Source organism: Mesoplodon bidens, assembly GCF_964165515.1.
Source record: "Mesoplodon bidens genome assembly, chromosome: Y".
Taxonomy (NCBI): Eukaryota; Metazoa; Chordata; class Mammalia; order Artiodactyla; family Ziphiidae; genus Mesoplodon; species Mesoplodon bidens.
The window spans coordinates 14732414-14753670 of NC_138180.1; positions in this window are offsets into that span (position 1 = coordinate 14732414).

Below are 21257 nucleotides of genomic sequence, written 5' to 3' on the forward strand. Positions count from 1 at the left end.
CAATGCACCAGGACCACTGTCATCACAATACTACAGGAACAGTTTCAGCCCAATGATCCATGACTTTCTCTTCACCATGCTCAATGACACCTGTCATCACAATGCTCCATGACCACAGTCATCACAACGCTCCATGACCCCTGACAACACAATGATCCGGGAATCTTTTCATCAAAATTCTCCATGACCCTTGTCATCACAATGCTCCATGCCTGTGTCAGCAAAATACTACATGACCTTTTCATCACAATGCTCCATGCGCTTGTAATCACAATCCTCCATTAACCTTGGGGTCACATTTCTTCATGCTCTTGTCATCACAATGCTCATTCTCCTTGAAATCAAAATGATCCATGATCTCTGTCATCACAAGGCTCCAAACACGTGTGATCACAATGATCCTTAATACTTGTCATCACAGAATGTCCTCTAGATTTGCACAAAATGAAAAATAAATCAGCCAACAGCACTGACTGAACTAAACGTGTCTTTTAAAGTATGTTTTGATGTAATAAATAAACTGAAGTGCCTACATCTTACAAACTTCTCATCAAAATAAAAAAAAATTATAATACAATGCACGGTGACAGATGTTAACTAGATTTACTGAGGTGATCATTTCACAATACGCACAAATATCAAATCATTATGTCGTATACCCACAACTAATATAATGTGGTCTGTCAATCATACCTCAATAAAAATAAATAAATAAATAAATAAATAAATAAATAAATAAATAAATAAATAAATAAATAAATAAATAAATGCCTGAAATGGCATTAGCACAGCTAAACAGCAAACCTACACGTTCAAGATTTGTAAATATAGATGGGTCTGATGGAATCCTTTGTATTCACTGGAATAACAATTTTGTCCAACTGTTTCACAAAGCTGTAATATTTATACATATACAATTACTCCTGTCAGCAAAAACTAAAAGGGTAGAAATGTCCCCTCCCATTCCTTGAGGGTGGGAAGCCCTGGTCTGAAGGTAACTGTCTAAGAACTGGCTCCACTGCCACTTCTCATCAGTGGCGCCAGACAGGGCCAACTAGGGTGGGAAGAATCGGGCTCTTGTTTCTGGAAATCAAAGGACTAAATAGGAGCTGTGCTGCTGTTTAACAGGCACGAGACCGTTCATCCCCTTACGGTGGATACAAGAGCATGTTGTTCGTTCTTAGATCACAAGGCTTATCCCTGACTAATTAGGCAGAGGAAGACATCCACTCCGTGCCCTACATCATTTTACTCAGAAAGAGAACACTATGCCTGAGTTACTCTTCTGCCTCTCCTGCTAAAATTATTCTACAAAACCAATATTGGAGTAAACTAGGCAATTCGATTTCTCAGTTCACCTGGAAAATAGACTGAAGTTTAAACTTAATCATATTTTCCTGAGATAATACTACTTCCAACATTTAAAAATTCCTATGAAAGGATTTTAGAAAATCTGGCCTAAACCTTCTTGTAAAAACTTGAAAACACCTGTTTACCATCTTCAGTCAAAGTCCCAAGAAACCTTTGAGTAATCTGATCTAATGAAACCAGAACTTTCTACCACTTAAACTTGTCCTTCCCTCTTCCATTGTACTTTGACGAAAATCCAGGGAAGAGCAAGAAAACCACTTGATATCAAGATTTGTAAGTAATGCTTTCAAAGGAACTGTCTTGTTTCTGTCACATTTCGTCCGTCTTCCATGACCCCCAGGGCCGGCTTCTTGCGTGTGGGCCCGTGCTGTGTGGGACCTGGATTTACCCATCATTTAAATCTCAGGGCCTACCTAGCAGCCTACACAGCAGGCTTCCAACACAGGTTACTTAATTCTCTGGCCCCCATCCAGCAGTGCAGCCCACAGGCGGCCTCAGGAGAGCGCCATGAGGAAGAGGCTTCTGCTTCTCACACCACTGCCTTGGGCGCTCTGTCAGCTCTTTCTCTCCCTCACTCCCTGACAGCACCGCGAGGAGGCGCGATGGAGCTTGCCTGTCATTTCTGGCCCTTAAAGAGCTCGGGCCAGTCTGATCGAAACCTAGACGCACTGTCTTCCCGCCCTTAACACACAGCTTCCCTCCCCCGGCCGTGCTGGCCTCAGCGGCGTGCTCTGTTCCTTGACTCTCCTGGCTCCACCCCTCCTGCGCTTCGCCCCTTACCTCCCCGCAGTCCTGCTCACTGGGCGATGGAAAAGGGAGGTGGGAGAGGGCGGGGATCCGACAGGAGAGAAAAAGGCAAGCTTCATTTTCCCAAGCCAGGCTCCTTGTGCTGCCCGCTGGCCGCTGGTGGCTCCTGTCGGGGCGGGTCATTGCGTTCTCCACCCAGAGTGCACCCGGGGGGCCTCAGGAGACAGGTCTGGGGGCCTGCACACTGCCCCTGCCCCTGAAAAGGACGACACAGTCTGGCCGAAGGCTTCCATCTCGCCCCTCCCTGCCCGCTCTGCCGCCTTCCTTCGGCCCTTCACTTGGCTCTCGGGCCCCACAGGCAGCGACTCGTGCAGCTCCCTCCGGAGGCCTCTGCTTGTCCCCGGGCAGCCATCCGAGTGCAGGCTGTTGGAAAAGCCGCCCTCTCTCACCCAGCCACGGAGCCTCAAGCCAGCCTTTGCCCTCAGACCTCTCCAGCTAAGAGCTAGGCGCCAGTTTCTGTTCCACCCACGGGATAGTCTCAGTGGCTGGGGACACCATCACGGTGGCTCGCGCTCCAGGTGCTGCTACTCTGGTGGCATCAGCTGGAAGTGGCCCTGGGAACGTCTGCAAGCTGGGGAGTGATGTGCCCCTCTCTCCTCTCACAGACGGCTCCTCTCTCTACTAGCAGCGCTGCCTGACCTGAGGTGGGCAGGAGAACACGCAAGGGGTCCACTAGTGTGGCCTGGGCGCTAACTCATCATATGGACCCAGCTGTCAGCTCCCAGCCGGCTGCGTGGTGCACCCACACTGGGGCCCATCCCCGCCCCTGTCCTGTGGGGAAGGCCGTGGACACACCACACCCTCTCTGCAGGGCCTCGCCCTCTGCTTCTCGGACCATCGACATTCTCTTCCACTACCCGCTTGGGGTCATGGTGACTGCACCCGTTCAGCTCCCCTGCAAGTCCGTCATGGATGTGGCCAGGACCTCGCTTTAGAAACAACACCCTCTTGCAGAGTCAATCCAGCTTATATTGGGTCAAGGGTAGGCTGGCGGTAGGTTCCCAAATATGCAGAGGAGACACTGAGCCCTGTGTCACTGGACGTCATCACGCTCGATAGGAGATACCATAGTTAGGACTGGGTGAAAGGTGGGACGGAGAGTCTTCATTACTCTGTTCATTATTTGACTATCTTTGGTGAGTTACTCTTTACATCTTCCACCCAGCGCATCTCAGTAGGTCTGAGTTTTCTGCAGTATCCATAGAATAAGCAGTGACAGGATAGGAAAAAATAGATGTAAAAAAACGGCCAATGTTCAAGATTTGAATGTCTAAAGCCATCCTAACAGGCATTCTTCCCACCCTGTAGAATCCACTCTGCCTCACACTGGCACCAAAAGACCTCTGAAAAGCACGTTTAAAATCTGATCCATTTGCCAAGCTAGTGGTGTCTTTCTATTACCCACCACACTCGGGAGAGCCAGCCTGTCTGGGAAGCTGTTTCCAATTCATCTTGCATCCTGTGGTGCCCTTTCCCATAGAGGAAACCTGCTCATGTAAAGAAGCAGCCACTATTGGGGGGCAGCACGTGTACTGCATCTTAAACACATCCTGATTCATGAGGCAGCCCTCAGCCCTCAGCCCCCAGCCCCCTGAGCGCAGTGCTGCTGGGACTCTAGCTGCCTGAGCGTTCGCAGGAAAACAATTTGTTGACCCCAATCTAGGTTTGCACTTTTCAATTTTTCAACTGACACTGGCAACAAAAGCCTCTATATAGCCTATGCACCCAGTTCCGATTAAAACACTTGTGCAAATAAACCGGATTACATATGCACAGACTCCTACAATGTCTGGGTTCCGAAAAATGAAATTCCCAAAGTCAATTCCTCAAAACTAATCTGTAATGTTACATATTTAAATTAACTTTTACTAAGGATGGAAATGTGATATAACACAGTCAGTTGCAAGGTGTAATTTAGGTACTAAGAGGAAGTAATAATACAATGAACACAGCAATGTATAAAATCTGTTGATCAAACATGACAATAAGATAAAAAGAGACTAGCTGAGGGGCTAGCATTGTGAGATGACCAGAGGCTTTCTTCCTTATATTCTTCTCTTTTTTTTGCATCTTTTAAAATTGAGGTATAGGTTTATGTACAATACTATATAAGTTGCAGGTGTACAACACAGTGATTTACAGTTTTAAAGGCTATAACTCCATTTATAGCTATTATAAAATACTGGCTCTATTCTCTCTGCTGTATGATATATCCTTGTAGCTTACTTATTTTATATATAGTAGCTTGTACCTCTTAACCCCCTAACCCTATCTTGCCCCTCCCCCTTCCCTCTCCCCAGTGGGAACCACTGGGTTGTTCTCTATATCTGAGTGTGTTTCTTTTTCTTATACTCACTACTTTACTTTTTAGATTCCACATATAAGTGATAACATACAGTACTTGTCTTATTATTTCACTAAGCGTAATAGCCTCCCAAGTCCATCCACGTTATTGCAAATGGCAAGTTTTCATTCTTTTTTTTCTCGGTTGAGTAGTATTCCATTGTATTTGTATGTGTATGTGTGTCTCTGTGTGTGTGTGTGTGTACACCACATAATCTTTATCCATCCTTCTGTTGATAGACACTTAGGTGGCTTCCGTGTCTTGGCTATTGTAAATAACACCGCTGTGTACATTGGGGTGCATGTATCTTTTTGAGTGAGGGATTTTCTTTTTTTCTGATATATACCCAGGAATGGAATTGCGGGGTCATATGGTAGTTCTATGTTTAGTTTTCTGAGAAACCTCCATACTGTTTTCCACACAGGCTGTACAATTTACGTCCCCACCAATGGTGTACATGGGTTCCCTCTTCTCCTATTATTTTCCCTTTTTCATTTCTTGGAAGGCAACCTTCTCATTTTTTTATTTTTAAAAGGTTATTATAAATTGTTTTGGAAAGAATGCTTCTGTTTAAAGCATAAGATAAAGGCAAATATATCTTTTCTAAAAATCTATAAAACAGGAGTAAAGTTCACGTAGGGCATCATTTGTTTTTTTACCTTACACCTCCTTCTTTTAATTTTTTGAATCATGTGAGCATGTTACGTATCTTAAAATACATACATGTGCTGTGTATATATGTGTGTGTTTGTGTACACACAAATCCACATATCATATGTTTATATTGCTCCCCCAAATGTTACTCTTCTCTTTTATCCCTTATATTCACAGTCCATGCATGATACATTTTGAGTCTGAGGAAGACAATAAATAGAAACCCTCTTTGTCAAGTTCTCAATAAAATTAAGACAAAAGAATGAAGCAGACAGGAGACCACAATAAAAGGCTGCGTGGGAGGATATGACTTTTATCAGGGGGCAAGTTTCCTTCTTAATTTTAAAAATATCCTGTGATGAGATAAATTCATCTACACTGACCCAGGCAGAGCTGAACCGAGGCAGGTATCACGATATTCTGGTGTAATATGCAAGATATTTAACACCTTAGGATCTGGCCCCTACCAATCTAAACAGTCTACAGCTACAGACAGCACGGACAACCATGTGGGTGTGTGAGCTTGCCCAGGCAGGGCTTGATTCTGTACTTAGTGTGGGGAGCAGCACAGAAAAATGTGTGCAGAGGGCAGGCCGGCTCCTCAAGAGAAGGGAACCCATGCCCCGTTTATCCTTCCAGCCCACCAATCAAATCAGTCATTTCACCTCTCAAGGGAAGAGTGAAGTAAGGGAGTAGAGAGAAACCAGGAGTGTTACCCTAATCACAAATGGAGATGGACGGAAACATCACAAATAGGGAAGATTCCTTCGGAAGAACAGATTCAAATGTAAAACTATTAAAAGTTGGACTAAGGCTCTGAAGAAAATAAACAAGGTGCTGTGACAGATACCAACAGTGCGATGAACCAATACATATGTAAGTTATTTTCAAAAGGAGTGCTGTGCACTTATCCCCTTGCCCCCAAGTTCACATGTTGAAGTCTTAACCCCAAATGTGAATGTATTAATATTTAGAGATAGGGCCTATAAGGAGATAATTACAGTTAAATGAGGTCATAATGGTGGAGCCATGATAGAGAGGATTAGCACCCTCATCCAGAAAGGCACCAGAATGCTCACTCTCTCCCCTGTCACTTCCCCTTCAACAAAGGAGAGATCATGTGAGCATACAAAGATTTGGTGTTGCCTACAAGCTGAAAGAAGAGGCCCCAGAATGAAACCTACCTTGTCAGCATCTTAATCTTCAAGTTCCCAGCCTCCAGAACTGTGAGAAATAAATTTCTGTTGTGATAAATTTCTGTTGTGTAAGCCTCCCAGTCTGTGGTATTTGGTTATGGCAGCCAGAGCAGACCAATACAATGAGAAGCAAACTCTTTTCTTTCTATCTTTATCTATCTATCTATCTATCTATCTATCTATCTATCTGCAAGAAATATATATATATATATATGTATTATATATATATATATATATATATATATATATATATATAATACATATATATATATATATATATATATATAATACACACACACACACACACACACATATATATAAATGTAGAAAGCTTATGACATGTAACTACAAATTTTTGTATTTATCTTCATAGTGCCTATTGAATGAAGAGCATTGTTTGAACATGATATAAGCTATAAGCTGAGCTAGATTATAAAGGTTCTTTTTAATGTTAAATTAAAAAGTGTGTCCCTAATAATTTGAGGTATACATTATTTTCAAGATTGAGTTTTCAATGAACGTTCTGTCTCAAATAATGCTGCAAACAGTCAATTTAGACTTTTCATTGCTTACTTACTCAGTTGCTTCTCTGTTGGGAACTCTTCTCATGGAGAAAGACACCATCACTTTGAAGAGATATTCTTCATTTGTGTCCCAGGCCTACTGAAAGAGAAGTAAAACCGAAGGTAAAGTGAAGCGGCATTGGGTAAAAATTGGCCCATTGGGTTCTAAGTGTGGCCACACTGCTGTTGGTGTGTGTCAGTCTGTCTCTGTCTGCGTCTCTCTCTGATCTTCCTCATACAATAAAGACTGGAGACCATGATAAATCATGTCACCATAAAGTTCAGGATAGAGTTTCCTGGCTATTCTATCATTGTAAGTGTGGTGTGTTTCCCATGGCATTATCTTCTTCCAAATCTGCAGTATTAGTAGCCAGTCAACAAATAGGTCATTTGGACATCTCATCCTGGACATAAACAGTTGATTCCCTTCTTTCCTTTCACCTTTCCCTCATAAACTGACTCCCTTTCTCAGCTTCCTTCCCTTTATTAACACCGGTACAATTTTACTTTTTATATTCTTAGCTGAAAACTTGAGTGTACGTGTGTATCTTATGGGCTGAATTGAACCCCCCCTGCAGAGAAATTCATATGCTAAATCCTACACCCCCAGTACCACAGAATGGAACCATATATGGAGATAGTGTCTTTACAGAGGTGATTAGGTTACAATTAGATGACTAGGGTGGGCCCTAATCCAATATGACGGGTGTCCTTGTAAGAACAGGAAATTTGTCACAGACACATACAGAGGGAAGACGTATAGACACAGGGAGAAGTCAGCCATCTAGAAGCCAAGGGGAGAGGCCTGGAACACCTCCCTCCCTCACAGAACTCAGAAGGAACCGACCCCGCTGACACCTTGATCTTGGACTTCCAGCCTCCAGAATGAGAGAAAACAAATTTCTGTTGTTTAAGCCACTCAATCTGTGGTACTGTGTTACAGCAGCCCTAGCAAACTGAAGTGGCTGACCCCATATTTTAGGTGGTAATCAAGTGTAACGAGAAAATCACAAAACAGCTTTTGTGGCTTAACTCTAAACTCATGATGACCTACTCCCAAATTGCCTGGGATCCCCTTAGTAGTCTCCAACAGTTTTCTCGCTCTCATGATTCACAATGACTATTTCAAAGCTCCTTCAGGCCTCTCCAAATCTCAGTGCTGCCCTCTAACCTCACTCTCACTAGGCACTCTTGTTTTATAAGTTACTGATAACATCTCAAGTCATCCACTTACACTCCCCCGCCCTCCTGACACCAAGTACAAAACTTCCTCCATAGGCACATGTCTTATCCACGCCCTCCCCCGAAGGGCCAGATGTGGTGTTTCTCCTCCTGTCAATGGCTGTTCTGTCCACCTCTATTAGGAACACTTCCATTCGGCCCTTCCCGGGATCTAAACAATACAGTTTCGTCCTCTCTTCTGTGCATTCAGTGCTGACTGGAGGCTCTCCATTGACTCTGAACCATGCTCAAGTCTTTCCCATTAAAACAACAGCAAAACTAAATCACTTTATTCAGTCCTCCTTCTGCTACTCATTGCTGTCTCTCCCCTGCCCTTCACAGCCAAAATTCCCAAAGGAGTTATCCATCCTTCTGTCTTTACATGGTCACTGCCCACTTACTCTTTTTTTATATAAATTCATTTATTTTATTTATTTTTGGATGCGTTGGGTCTTTGTTATTGTGCGTGGGCTTTCTCTAGTTGTGGCGAGCAGGGACTACACTTCATTGTGGTGAGTGGGCCTCTCATTGCAGAGCACGGGCTCTTGTTGAGGAGCATGGGCTCTTCTTGTGGAGCACGGGTTCTAGGCACGTGGGCTCAGTAGTTGTGGCACATGGGCTTCAGTAGTGGTGGCTCGTGGGCTCTAGGGCGCAGGCTCAGTAGTTGTGGCACACGGGCTTAATTGCTCCGTGGCATGTGGGATCTTGCCGGACCAGGGCTCGAACCCGTGTGCCCTGCATTGGCAGGCGGATTCTTAACCACTGTGCCAGAAGGGAAGCCCCACTGCCCACTTATTCTTACCCTCCTCCACCATCTGCCTTCCAATCCCTCCACTCCACAAAGCAGCTCTCTCACATTACCAATGACCTTCACGCTGCTCAACACAATGAGCAGTTTTCAGTCACGCCTCGCTTGGCCGCTCAACGGCATCTGATGCTCTTGAACAGTCCCTTCATCTGAAAGCGCTCTCTTCCCTTTCGTGATATACAGCATCGCCCTGGTTTTCCTCCTGCCCCTCCGCCTCCTTTGCAGGTTCACCCTCCTCTACAAGGCCTTTAAGCTTTCGAGAATCACTAAGCTCAAGGCTAGCCCCTCTCCTCTTGCCACCCTCCGCTTTCTCCCTCAGCACCGTCATTACCACCTCAATGCAGGTGACACAGGAATGTGTATCTCAAGCCACTTCTCTCCTTGCCTGTTTGTCAATAATATGTCAAAGTCAGTAAGTCCAAAATTAAAGCCATGATTTTCTTGTTGGTTCTTTGTTCCCTGACTCGTAAATGGGCCATTATGCATCCAGCTGCATAATTAGAAACCAAAGCTTATCCTTGACCCCTCGTCCTCTCTTCCTTGTCAACCCATCCCCGTGGCTCTCAAATCCTTTCACTGCCCCCTCTCTCCACCAACACACCGTACTCCAAATAGCCATCACCTCCCACCTGCACTACTCCAACTGCCTCCCAACTGGCTCCTCCTCTCTACTCCAGTCCCCTTGACTCTGTCTTCCACACTGTGGCCAGAGTGTCTTGTAAACACAAATTCTGTCATGACACCCCTTCCACGAAACTCCTCATCGCTTTAAAGATAATATCAAGGACTTCCCTGATGGTGCAGTGGTTAGCAGTCCACCTGCCAATGCAGGGGACACACGGGTTTGAGCCCTGCTCCAGGGAAACCCCACATGCCGTGGAGCAACTAAGCCTGTGCTCCACAACTACTGAGGCTGTGCTCTAGAGCCTGTGAGCCACAACTACTGAGCACACATGCCACAACTACTGAGCCTGCATTCTAGAGCCCGTGTGCCACAACTGTGGAAGCCAGCATGCCTATAACACGGCATGACCGTGTTCTGCAATAAGAGAAGCCACCACAATGAGAAGCGCGTGCGCAGCAACAAAGAGTAGCCCTGGCTCGCCACAACTAGAGAAAGCCCGCACGCGGCAACACAGACCCAATGCAGCCAAAAATAAATAAATAAATACTTTCTTTTAAAAGAGAAAGAACTAGGGGGTTGAAATTTTGTCCGCAGGCCCAGTCATAAAGCAAGAAAACTTTGTCTTTCAAATACAGGAAAAGGGGCCTAAATTCTACTATGAGCAGCACTTGAGCCTGGAAGATTCTGGAAGGTCTGGAAGCCACTGCCGACTTGTTCATCCAGGACTCACAATTCTTCCTGGAGGAACGGCCTTCCCACCACTGATCTGTGAGGAGTGTTCAAAAGGGGGCTGAGCTCATCCCCCAGGAACCCACATTCTGAGGTCTTCATTAACGTTGCAAAGCCAAAGCCCCCCTTTTTTAGAGAAACAAAGAGGAAGGTGGGCCCCTCCTCCAGCAGATCTTTCCCACCCCCCAACCCAGGCCAGTGGTAAAAAGCATGGGAGGGAGCAGGTCTCCTTTATGAACCGACCACAGGGCTGGGCACTGCTGCAGCCCACGCTTGCTCACCCTTGCTCACCGAAGGATGTGCCTGGGCGCCAGGAAGCTGGAAGCTTTCATTTAAAAAGAAGAAAAAAGAAAAAAAAAAAGGACCGAGAGAGAAAGAGTTGCAGGGATCGACAACCATATAGCTTTCCCTAGAAAAATGAAAACTGCCCACCAGCCTGCCAAGACTGGGTCGTTAAGGTGGGTAGCTCAGTTTCAGCCCCCCTTCCTTGTGTTTTACCATCTCCAGTTACATTGTAAATTGAACATAAAAGGATCTGAGCAATCAAAGGCATATTCTCTGCAATACATAGCGGAATATAACGTTTTCCCATTTCATTCAAACATGATAAAAATACTGACCAACGGAGGCTTCCCTGGTGGCGCAGTGGTTGAGTGTTCACCTGCCTACCGATGGAGGTGACGCGGGTTCATGCCCCGGTCTGGGAAGATCCCACGTGCCACAGAGCAGCTAGGCCCGTGAGCCATGGCCACTGAGCCTGCGTGTCCGGACCCTGTGCTCCGCAACGGGAGAAGCCACAACGGTGAGAGGCCCATGTACAGCCAAAAAAAAAAAAAAAATTACTGACCTACGATGGATTGTTTGCCCGACTGTGTGTTTGTCTGCCCACCTTCTTTGCATTTGTCTCTACCTATGTGCCAATGTTCACCAGCCTCAATATTTATTAGAGATGTTAGGCTCTTAGTGTGGTTGAGTGTGGTTGCCTAATTTTGTAGAGCATCCAATTTGGACACACTGGCTCTAAATAAATTCTTCCCCGTGAAGACGATGATAAGAATCCCAGCAGCGGTGCTGAGTCTTAGGAAATAGAACTCGGGTTGGGGTGAAAGTCTATGAAACCTTAGGATCTAAGGAGGGGCGAGTCATCTGGCCCCAGAGGGCTGAGTTTCTCCCAATCTCCATTCCTGATCAGAGTCTACATTTTCACCCTTCAAGGTCCAGTTTCAGGACTGTTCCTTTATAAAGCCTCCTGAGTCGTGCTCAGGGTTTCCTCCCCACAAATCTGAACCTTTCTGGGTAGTGTAGAAACTTGAAACTTACAGGGGGGTGACCCATGACATTGTTTGTCTTATCTCTGTGTGTGTGTGTGTGTGTGTGTGTGCACGCACATGCACAAGAGTAAGAGCTAATGTTTCCTGAGAGCTTTCTTTGATGCAGGGGCTATGCAAAGCAATATATATGTCATACATATGAAATACATATATATAATGATATAGATAGATATTCTGTCTCCCCAGCTAGATAATTAATTCCTTATGGGAAAGAGCTAAGTTCTGAACTTGGTTCTATGCCCCCAAGAGAGCTTAGGTTGGTGCAGAGTACTCAGTAAACATTCAATAAATATTTCTTGGCTGTCAACCAATCCCAAGAAATTAGCAGAGTTCACTCTGGAAGGAATGTTGAGTGAAACAATAATGGAACCGGATTCAGCAATGAACATTTTTTTGACTGCCTGATGTAGAGATATAACCAATCTGGCTTGTCATTCATTAACTAATTGTGTATCGCGGCCAAAGAGCATGGGTCTGGAAGTCAGGTGACATAAATCTCACCCCACTTCTGTGACCAGGTCAGGGTAGTGCCTTGGGTGAGTCTCTTCCCCTCTCTGGGTCTTAATAGCCTCAAAAAAGGAATTGGACTAGATGGACCAGAATGACGTGATTCTATAGCTCTATCTACAAATGTACACGCTTCTTGTTTGTGACACAAAGCCCCACCGAAAAACAGAGTCGGTGAGAAATTATGAAAAACATCGGGTGCCGTGATCATTTGCACACTCTAAGGATGCTCAATTCAATAAATTCCACCCCTGTACCTAGCCTGCCTCTCCAGGGCAACAGAAGATTCAAGGCTGTCAGTGGAGCAAACCAAACAGTCTCCCCCACAATTGTATTGACAGGATATCAGTCGAGTTCTGATGGCAGGAAGGGTGCACCCTGACAGGTTCTGTAAAGGAGCCTTGAAGGCTATTGTCGCAGGATCCTCAGTTGAATCACAGAGTTCTGGGGAAATGAGAATCAAGCAGGGAGAAGCCTGGCTCTCTCTCTATTTAATTTTATTCTTCCCAGAGAGTCACATTTGAAGGAAAACTGGCTAACCACACGTCACTTTATACAATAGAATAGATGCCCTTTCTAATGGAAAACACCTGCATCTTCTTGTGGCCACATTAAAACATGCAGTTGTTTCAATCAGCCCCACTCAATAGCCAGCTGGCTTGGTTTTAAATGAGGCAAAGAGTTGTTGAGCTCTTGCTGATAAAATATCTGCTTGGATGTCTGAGGTTTTCACTTTTCACTTGGTTACGGTGACATCTGGCAGACATGTTCTTGAATAACTGATGTGTGTACGTCCCGGTAAATTCCATGGGTGTGAAACAGCAGTGTTGTGTTCGTTCAGGCAGTGTGTCTGCATTTTAAATGAAAAAGAAAATTGCAATCCTATTCACTGGAGAAAACAATCTGAGCACCAACCTCCCAACATGGGGGAGTCAATGACTCTTTCTCAGGTGCTATGTTCCCCCAATACAGATGCAACGTTCAGATTCAGATGGAGACAAAACCAAAATATACTTCAGTTCCAATCATTCTCCTGCAGGCACCCCAGGCAGAGGGCACTCCCACCTCTGCTGCACACAATGAGAACTCGCACAGAAACAAGGGTTTGAAAATCTGGGATTGTGAAACTGACATGCCACAGTCAAGAAATCCACAAGCCATGCCTCAACAGAAATTTCAGCAATACATTATTGTTTAAAAAGATTTTTTTAAAGGCTCCACCATCTTGGATACTTTCAATCTTCTTTTCTTGAGAGCTGAAAACCTCAAAGTTTTTTTTCATAATTTAAATTTCCTTTAAAATAGAGGAAGCTTTTAGGAGTGGTAAAAGTAAAGCTGGGCTGGGAGCCAGTGAACGAAGCTTATACCCCTGGCTCTGCCAGAACCTGGCACAAAGAACCCACCACAGACCTCCTCAGCGTCCCCAGTGTAAGGAGGGGTCTGAAGAAGGTAATAATCAAGGTTACTCCTTGCTCTCAATGTTTCTGCAGCTTTTACTTAGGCCAGATTTTAGTAGAAAAATCTGGTGGTGGTGGTCAGTATTGAAATGTGGACATAACCTTCACTGCTACTGAAACTACCTTACGGCCCATCAAGAACTGGAGGGAGAAAAGTAAGAAGGAAACACCTGCTTTCCTGACAGGAGACAAGCTGGGCACGATCACCAGGGCGCCCCCTGCTGCTTGAGCCGAGTCACCGCTGACGGGGCAGCCCTGCTCTGTGTCACATGCTCTGAAGACAGAACCCTCGGTGGTGGGTCAGTGTCTCCCGCACGTTTTCCAACCCAAAGTTCAAGTTCAGGAATTAGGACTGAATTCATCTGGAAGCTGTTCAGCTAGTGCCATCCAGAGGCCAAATACTGTCTTTCTTGATATGCAGCACGAGCAAAAGGAAAAATGGGAGGGGAAATGTTTACTTAGAGATGTATGTTATACATGTTAAACACATGTATATTGTACATACACATGTGTGTATGTGTGCATACATATGTGTATATACAAGGTGTATATATCTATGCATATACCTATATGTATGTATGTGTCTCTATCGCTATGTTATAGCTTGGGGTGTGCATCACACTTAATTCACCATGGAGAATAACTCCATTACACTGTCCATTTTGTATTTAACTAGGAAGGTGTTGGTCCCCCAGTAACTGCTTGAGTAAAAGCAATGATCAGAGGTGAGGAAATTGATTCTCCCCTTGATCCCAGAGTGGTGAACCCCATCTGTCTGTGCCATCTGTCCTCTGAGAATGGCTCTTCTCACCTATAAATAAGTGAAGGATTTTGCTCCACTTTGGGAGGCCTAGGAAGGGGAGGTGTTAGATGGAAGGGTGCCTAGTGTGATAAGCCAGCTTCTCCCAGCTGCTGGTCCAGGAAACAGTTTGGGTAGGGCAAGAGCAGAGAATCCATGTTTTCACAGGAGCCAGTTAACTCAGCTAATTCTACCACGATGTTAAGAAAGCCCAGGTTCCCTGTACGAAACAAACAAAAAACTAACAACAACCAAAACCTCTGGGCTCTAAACAGCTCCTGGCGTTCAGATAAATAATTGTTACTGAATCCACGGTTATCACCTGCGCCGTCCACCCCCGGAATCTGGGGAACTGCGCACATTTTTAAAGGCACACTGCCCTCCAGTGGCGCAAGGTAAAATTGCTCCATGACCAGCTTCCCAAGCGCCAAACTTCAACTTGACCTTCCCTGAGGCCCCGGAAAGGGGCGTTGATGCCACGCCAGCGTTGGGTGATCACCATTCCCGAAACGTGACTAATGTAAGGGAGCGTGCGATCAAAGAGGCGGCGACCTAGTTGGAAACGGCGGCTCCCTCGCTCGTTTGTGTCTGTGGGACCCCTGGGGCAGAGATTCGCGCTTTTTGTCTCTTAGGGTCGTAATTCTGGTTAAGAGTATGATTGGGTGGAAATTAGCGTGTGATGTGATGCTTGCAAGGGACGTACAGAACACTGGCTACATAACAGCAGCCCAGGCATGCAGGGGAATCGGGACAGGCGGCCTGCACCCTGCGAGGGCTGGCTGGTGGTAAGGAAGCTGGTGGTAAGGGTGCTGCTACCTGTCTGTCACCCTGGGGGTTCACCCTGCGTGAATACATATGCAAATAGCCGCCAACGTGGAGCACTTACCACGTGTCAGGGATCTCGCAGGGATTACCTTATACAATCTTCCCAGTCACTCCCTTTAATGAGTGCCATTATCCTCCCACTTTGAGGATGAGGAAACTGAGGCTCAGCGAGGTGATGCGGCCTGCCCATGACCGCCTGGGGGTCCAGGTCTGTCTGGACCACAGCTGGAGCTCCCAGTGCCAGGCTTGGAGCGGGGCGGTGGGGCTGGGGCAGGATGGGTGGAAACCCCCGGCCGCGTGGGTGCCCAGTGAGGGGACGAGTGCAAGAGGGTGAAGGGCGTGGGGGCGGCTCACCTTGACGATGAGCGAGCGGGTTCTGAAACATGGAATCCCGCACGACCCCCAGCCTCTCATTCTCCATGGCCGGTTGGATGTCGGCCACGGTCAGGGGCCGCCGCGGGGGCAGGCAGATCTGGCTGACGGTGTGGCGCACCGGCTGCTTCTTCTTCCGTCGCGTGAGGTCGTGGCAGGAGGTCCTGGCCTCTGGCATCCTGGGGATCGTGGCGAGTCGACCAGCCGGCTGGATCGAGCGGCCTTCCCAGGTGGGGGGCTGGTGCGGAACTCGGAGGGGCCCTCCGCCGGTCCCGGGACATACCACCCGGACGCCGGGGTGGACACCAGACGCCGGGCTCCCTCCGGAGCGAGGCACGCCCACCTCGCGCCGCCCCCTCGTTGCAAGGAGCACTAAGACCTACAAAAGCCCCTCTGGCTCCTGAGAGCGCCTTCTGGGCTCTGCGCTGTGGATTCGAAAAGGAGAGAAAATCACGACCACCCCTTGAGGAAGAATGGAACCGTCCGTTTCCATGGTGACAGGAGACCAATGGCACTGGAACAGGGCTGGTCGATTTACTTTCAGGAAACTTTTTGGCGGCCACCTAAGTGGACGTGTTTTGAGTTTTCTTAAGTAGACCTGAGAAAAACCCAAGAATCACCACTGGGCTGTGTTAAAAGCGACGGAGTTCTAGAAGGCCAGCTACACTTGACTTCCAAGTCAAAGACACATACACCACCCCACTCACCACGACCCCTCTCGCCGCCCCTTCCCACTTCTCCCAGCGACACACACACACACACACACACACACACACACACACACACACACACAGCCCGGGGCGGAGCATTACGTGTTTCAGAATGAAATAGAAATCCGCATGCCAAGCCTGATGTTACTGCTAAACCACTGTGTGATCTCAAATTAGTCACCTTTTGGGTCCTCGGTATTTTCTTCTGTGAAATGTGTAGGGGGGGAAAGGCTAGAGTTGAATGAAATCAGTGGTACCCAACTTTGTGCAACAGAAAAAAGGGAAGTTGAAAAATACAGCTTCACTGAATCAGAATATCTGGAAATGGGATCTGAGAATCTGTATTTTAATCCTTCTTCCCCTTTGGATTTTTTTTTTTAAGTTCAAAGCTATGGAAACTTTGAAAGAAGAGTACAAGGAAAACCCATATAGACTTCACCTAGATTGACTGGTCCTTAGTATTTGCCACGTTTACTTTCTGTGTGTGTGTGTGAACATGCACACACACACACTGCTAAACCATTTTGAAAAGATCTGCAGACAGCATGATATCTGACCCTAAATACATGTACCTGCCAAGAACAAGGACAGTCTCACACAGAACTACAATGCTATTATGTCTATGGATTTCAATGTCACAATAATGGTGCCTGGTATGCAGTCTGTATGCAAAGTGGGAAATCTGCACTTTTAAGAGCTTCCCGAGTGATTGGTGCAGTGTTTTGGGAACCACTAGCCTGGATGATCCCTAGTCTGCCTTCTAGTTCCAGCCTTTAGTGCCGTCATTCACCCATCATTATCATCTTCATTAAATGTGCAAATATCCACAAGGCTCTGGGTAAAGGGTTCACCACAGAGAAGTTGCACAGACAACAAACCTTCACTGCACGGCCTTGCAGAGCAACAGTGGACAACACCAGCACTGCCTTTCCAGAGCAAATCAGACAGACTTCCGACTGTCCATCCAAGGCCTGAAGAGGCCCTTGAGTGGTGACAGGTGTATGATGTACGCTTTATGGTTTCTCTAGTCTGCTTCACTTTCAGACTTTCACATAAGTGCGTGTTGTGCACTTTTTAATCAAAGCTGCTTGGCAGCTCACACAGAGGAAGTCAGGTGGTGCAGCAAGGCACAGGATACTGCAGTAGTAGGAAGATCACAGGTTTGAATCCTAGCTGGGGCCACATAAGTTCCCCGGTGACAAGTTACATGAAGCCCTAGTTTTCTCATCCACAAAGTAAGGCTGATATTACCTAATAACGATTTCCTAAAACAGGGGGTTGTTATAGGATTCCATGAGAAATCTCTTTGCTGGTGTGATTGTCTTCACTATGCAGTAAGACTAAAAGTTTGGGTGGCATGTATACTGGCCTCGACTTGATGGCCTGCTTAAAGCTTTACTTTTAATCATAAGCTAAGTTTCTTCAGGACTCAGAGGAAATGGGAGAATCGGAATAGATCTTCAAGGTTTCTTCTACCTCTAACCTCCACCTAAGTTCAATATGCATTAGACTCCACACCGCTGACCCCCTGCCATCCCCTGACTTCACCCCTTACCTCTGTCCCCGTCACTCACGGTTCTCCCGCTACCCTGGCCTTCTTTCAGTTCCTGCAGCAACCAAGTTCAGGGCCCCTAGATTTGCTCCCAGCCTGGAACACTCTTCCATCGATTTTTGTTCACCCTTTTCATTTAGAACTCAACTGTCACTCGTCCAAGGGCCTTCCTTACTATCTAACCTAGCTCTCACTGTCCCTAGTCGCTCCCTATCACATTACTCTGATCTATTTTCCTTAGAGGATAATCTGAAATTATCTTGGTTGATTAGTTTGTTTTCTGTCTTCCTCAGGTTAGCCCTCAGCATCTTGTTCACTCCTAGACTGCAGACGGACCTCAGCAAAAAAAACTGTTGAATAAATGGCATGCATGCACGAATAAGCAAGTCGGCGGAAGGGCTCTGTCCCACTTTCTTAGTTTTAGGATCCCGCTCTACCCTGTCCCACCCCACTCGCAACAAGCCCGGGAGCAAATTGGGCAGAAAACGACGCGAGTCACAGCCCCACAGCCAGCGAGCTGCTACGGCAGGGCGATGCCGAAGGGGGCGGGCCGGAAGTGACACACCCACTTCCTCTTTCGCCACACCAGCACTTCCGGATTGGAAGGCAGGTGGCCACGCGTTCGGAAGGTAAGTGAAAGCGCCTTATAGTTGCTCCGGCTTTTTTCCCAGTTGGCGTGTCTGAGCCGAGAGGTGTGTGGCTGCTGTCTTCACCTCCCCGGAGGCCCGCCTTTGGCCCAGGTCCCCAGGGATGAGGGTGGCGCCTGTTTTCTCCGCAGCCGCTCCAGGCCCCTCCACTCGGGAACCTCTCGTTCGTTCCTCCCTCTCAGCCCCGGAACGCCCACCTCGGGGCAGAGCAGGGTCTCCAGGGCACCCCAAAGTGGGGAGGGGATCGGGACCAGGCTTGGGCACGTCCCTGAAAGGCGGGAAGTGGTATGTTCCGAATAAGTGTGAGTAAATGTATATCCATACATATCGAATGCCGGGGAATCATTTGGGAGCCAGACGGACGAGAAGATCCCAGCCCTTAGGAGGCCGGTTCTGTCCCAACGGAGCGAAGTGCAGTAGGCAAGCAGCTGGATTGTTGAGAAACATTGTAACGAGAAGGCGGGACCCAGAAGTGATGAGAGAAAGTGAGTTTCAAACTTAGACCAGTTATAGCGCAGAAAGGTAACGGAGGAAAGGCATTCCTGGGGAAATGAGATGCTTTTGTAAAGTCCCTGATAACGAGAAGGATCACGGTGTATTCTGGGAACGGAAAGAAGACAGGATGTCTGAAACCCAGGGAGAAATGAGCGGTGGAGGGGTAGGCATGGACTAGACTAGCTCATGAAGGGCATGGTAGGTCTGTAAGGATTTGGAACTTTATTTTAAGAATAATGGAGGGACTTCCCTGGTGGTGCAATGGTTAAGAATCCACCTGCCGGTGTAGGGGACACGGGTCCGAGCCCTGGCCCGGGAAGATCCCACATGCCTCAGAACAGCTAAGCCTGTGCGCCACAACTACTGAAGCCTGCGCTCCTAGAGCCCGTGCTCTGCCACAGGAGAAGCCATGGCAATGAGAAGCCTGCACACCACAATGAAGAGTAGCCCCCGCTCGCGGCAACTAGAGAAAGCCCACAGACAGCAACGAAGCCCCAGCACAGCCAAAAATAAATAAAATAAAATAAATAAACTTACAAAGAATAATGGAGAAGCCATAAGAAGGTTTTAGTGGGACGTGACTATATATTTAAAACGTGGTGCTGAGTTCAAGAGACCAGAAGGAGAAGCATAGAAGGTATTTACAAAAAGAAAGAAAGAAACTAATGGAAGGTAAAAATACTAAAAGGAATTATCTGCTCTGTTCATTGTTATTGAGAGATCCTGAGGGAATTCCCTGGTGGTCCATTGGTTAGGACTCTGTGCTTCCACTGCAGGGGGCACGGGTTCGATCCCTGGTCAGGGAACTAAGATTCCACCAAGCCACGTGGTGCAGCCAAAGAGAGAGAGAGAGAGAGAGAGAGAGAGAGAGAGAGAGAGAGAGAGATCCTGAAAGATGGGCCAGGAAAGTATCTCTTGAATTTAGTGGCTCTAAGGTCATAGGCACTCTAACTGGAGCAGTCTCAGGGGGCGTGTCTTGGAGATGGAAGCTGCAAAGAAGTGGGTTAAGAAGGGGTTTCTGTGCATCTCTGGGTGACACCAGGGAGGAAGGCCTTAACCAAAGCTCCTGTTGCCTCCGTTGGAGGTGAGATCCTGAGGCTGGTAGTTTTGGCTTATAGGTATCAGTCCATATGTTTGTTATTCCCCATCCTTCCAGCTAGACAATTCTTATAGCTTCTTGACTACCGAGGAGAAAGTAGGTACCTTCTGGTAGAAAAGGTGCTTAAGCATTCAGACTTGAAAGACCACTGACACAGAGAGGTCTCCAGGATCTGTTGTTAAGTGAAAATAGCAAAATGCAGATCAGAATATACAGATGCTGCCTTCTCTGTGAGAAAGGAGGGAAAATAAGGACAGATTATTTTGATGTTTGAACCATGTAAACGTATTACCTTTAGTATTACTTTTAGTCGCAGAGAAATAAAATCTTAAAAATTGAAACCCAGAAGCAATACGGAGCAAGGAGAGTTGTAAGATGTGTTTGTAAAATTATATTTTTAACCATGTCTTTTGTGAAGTACATTTCTATTCCTGTACTTAAACTCCAGGATGCACGTGCTCTGTATAAGAATTGACATTGGAGCCTTATTAAACTTCATTCCAACTTATTGCAGAACTTGGACATTTTGTTGGACACTAACAAGGCCCATTCAGCCTCTTTCTCAAAGATGCGATCTACTAGTTTGAGGTCAGTGGATACTTGATGTTCCCGCTCTGAACCACAGCTGGGCTAAATGCTACAAAAGAAAAATAGTTTGCTATGAAAGTATAGCATTTGGGGAATGGACCAAGCTCAAAGGGTCAGGAAAGGTTTCTTTCTTTTCTCTCTCTCTCTCTCTTTTTGGTAAATACTTGAAACAGTATGTTTACATCCTTCAGTTGCTTGTTTTTACGCTTGTATTTTTTAAAAATAAATTTATTGATCCATTTATGGCTGTGTGGGGTCTACGTTGCTGCCCGCAGGCTTTCTCTAGTTGCAGCGAGCGGGGGGTTACTCTTTGTTGTGGAGCATGGGCTCTAAAGCAGAGGCTCAGTAGTTGTAGTGCAAGGGCTTAGTTGCTCTGTGGCATGTGGCATCTTCCTGGACTAGGGCTCGAAACCGTGTCCCCTGCACTGGCAGGTGGATTCTTAACCACTGCGCCACCAGGGAAGTCCTTAATGCTTATTTTTCAGTGAAAGGAGTCTGTATTCTTGTTCTGCCCCTTGCTTTTTAGAAAGTGAACTATTTCAGTTCACTTTAAAAGA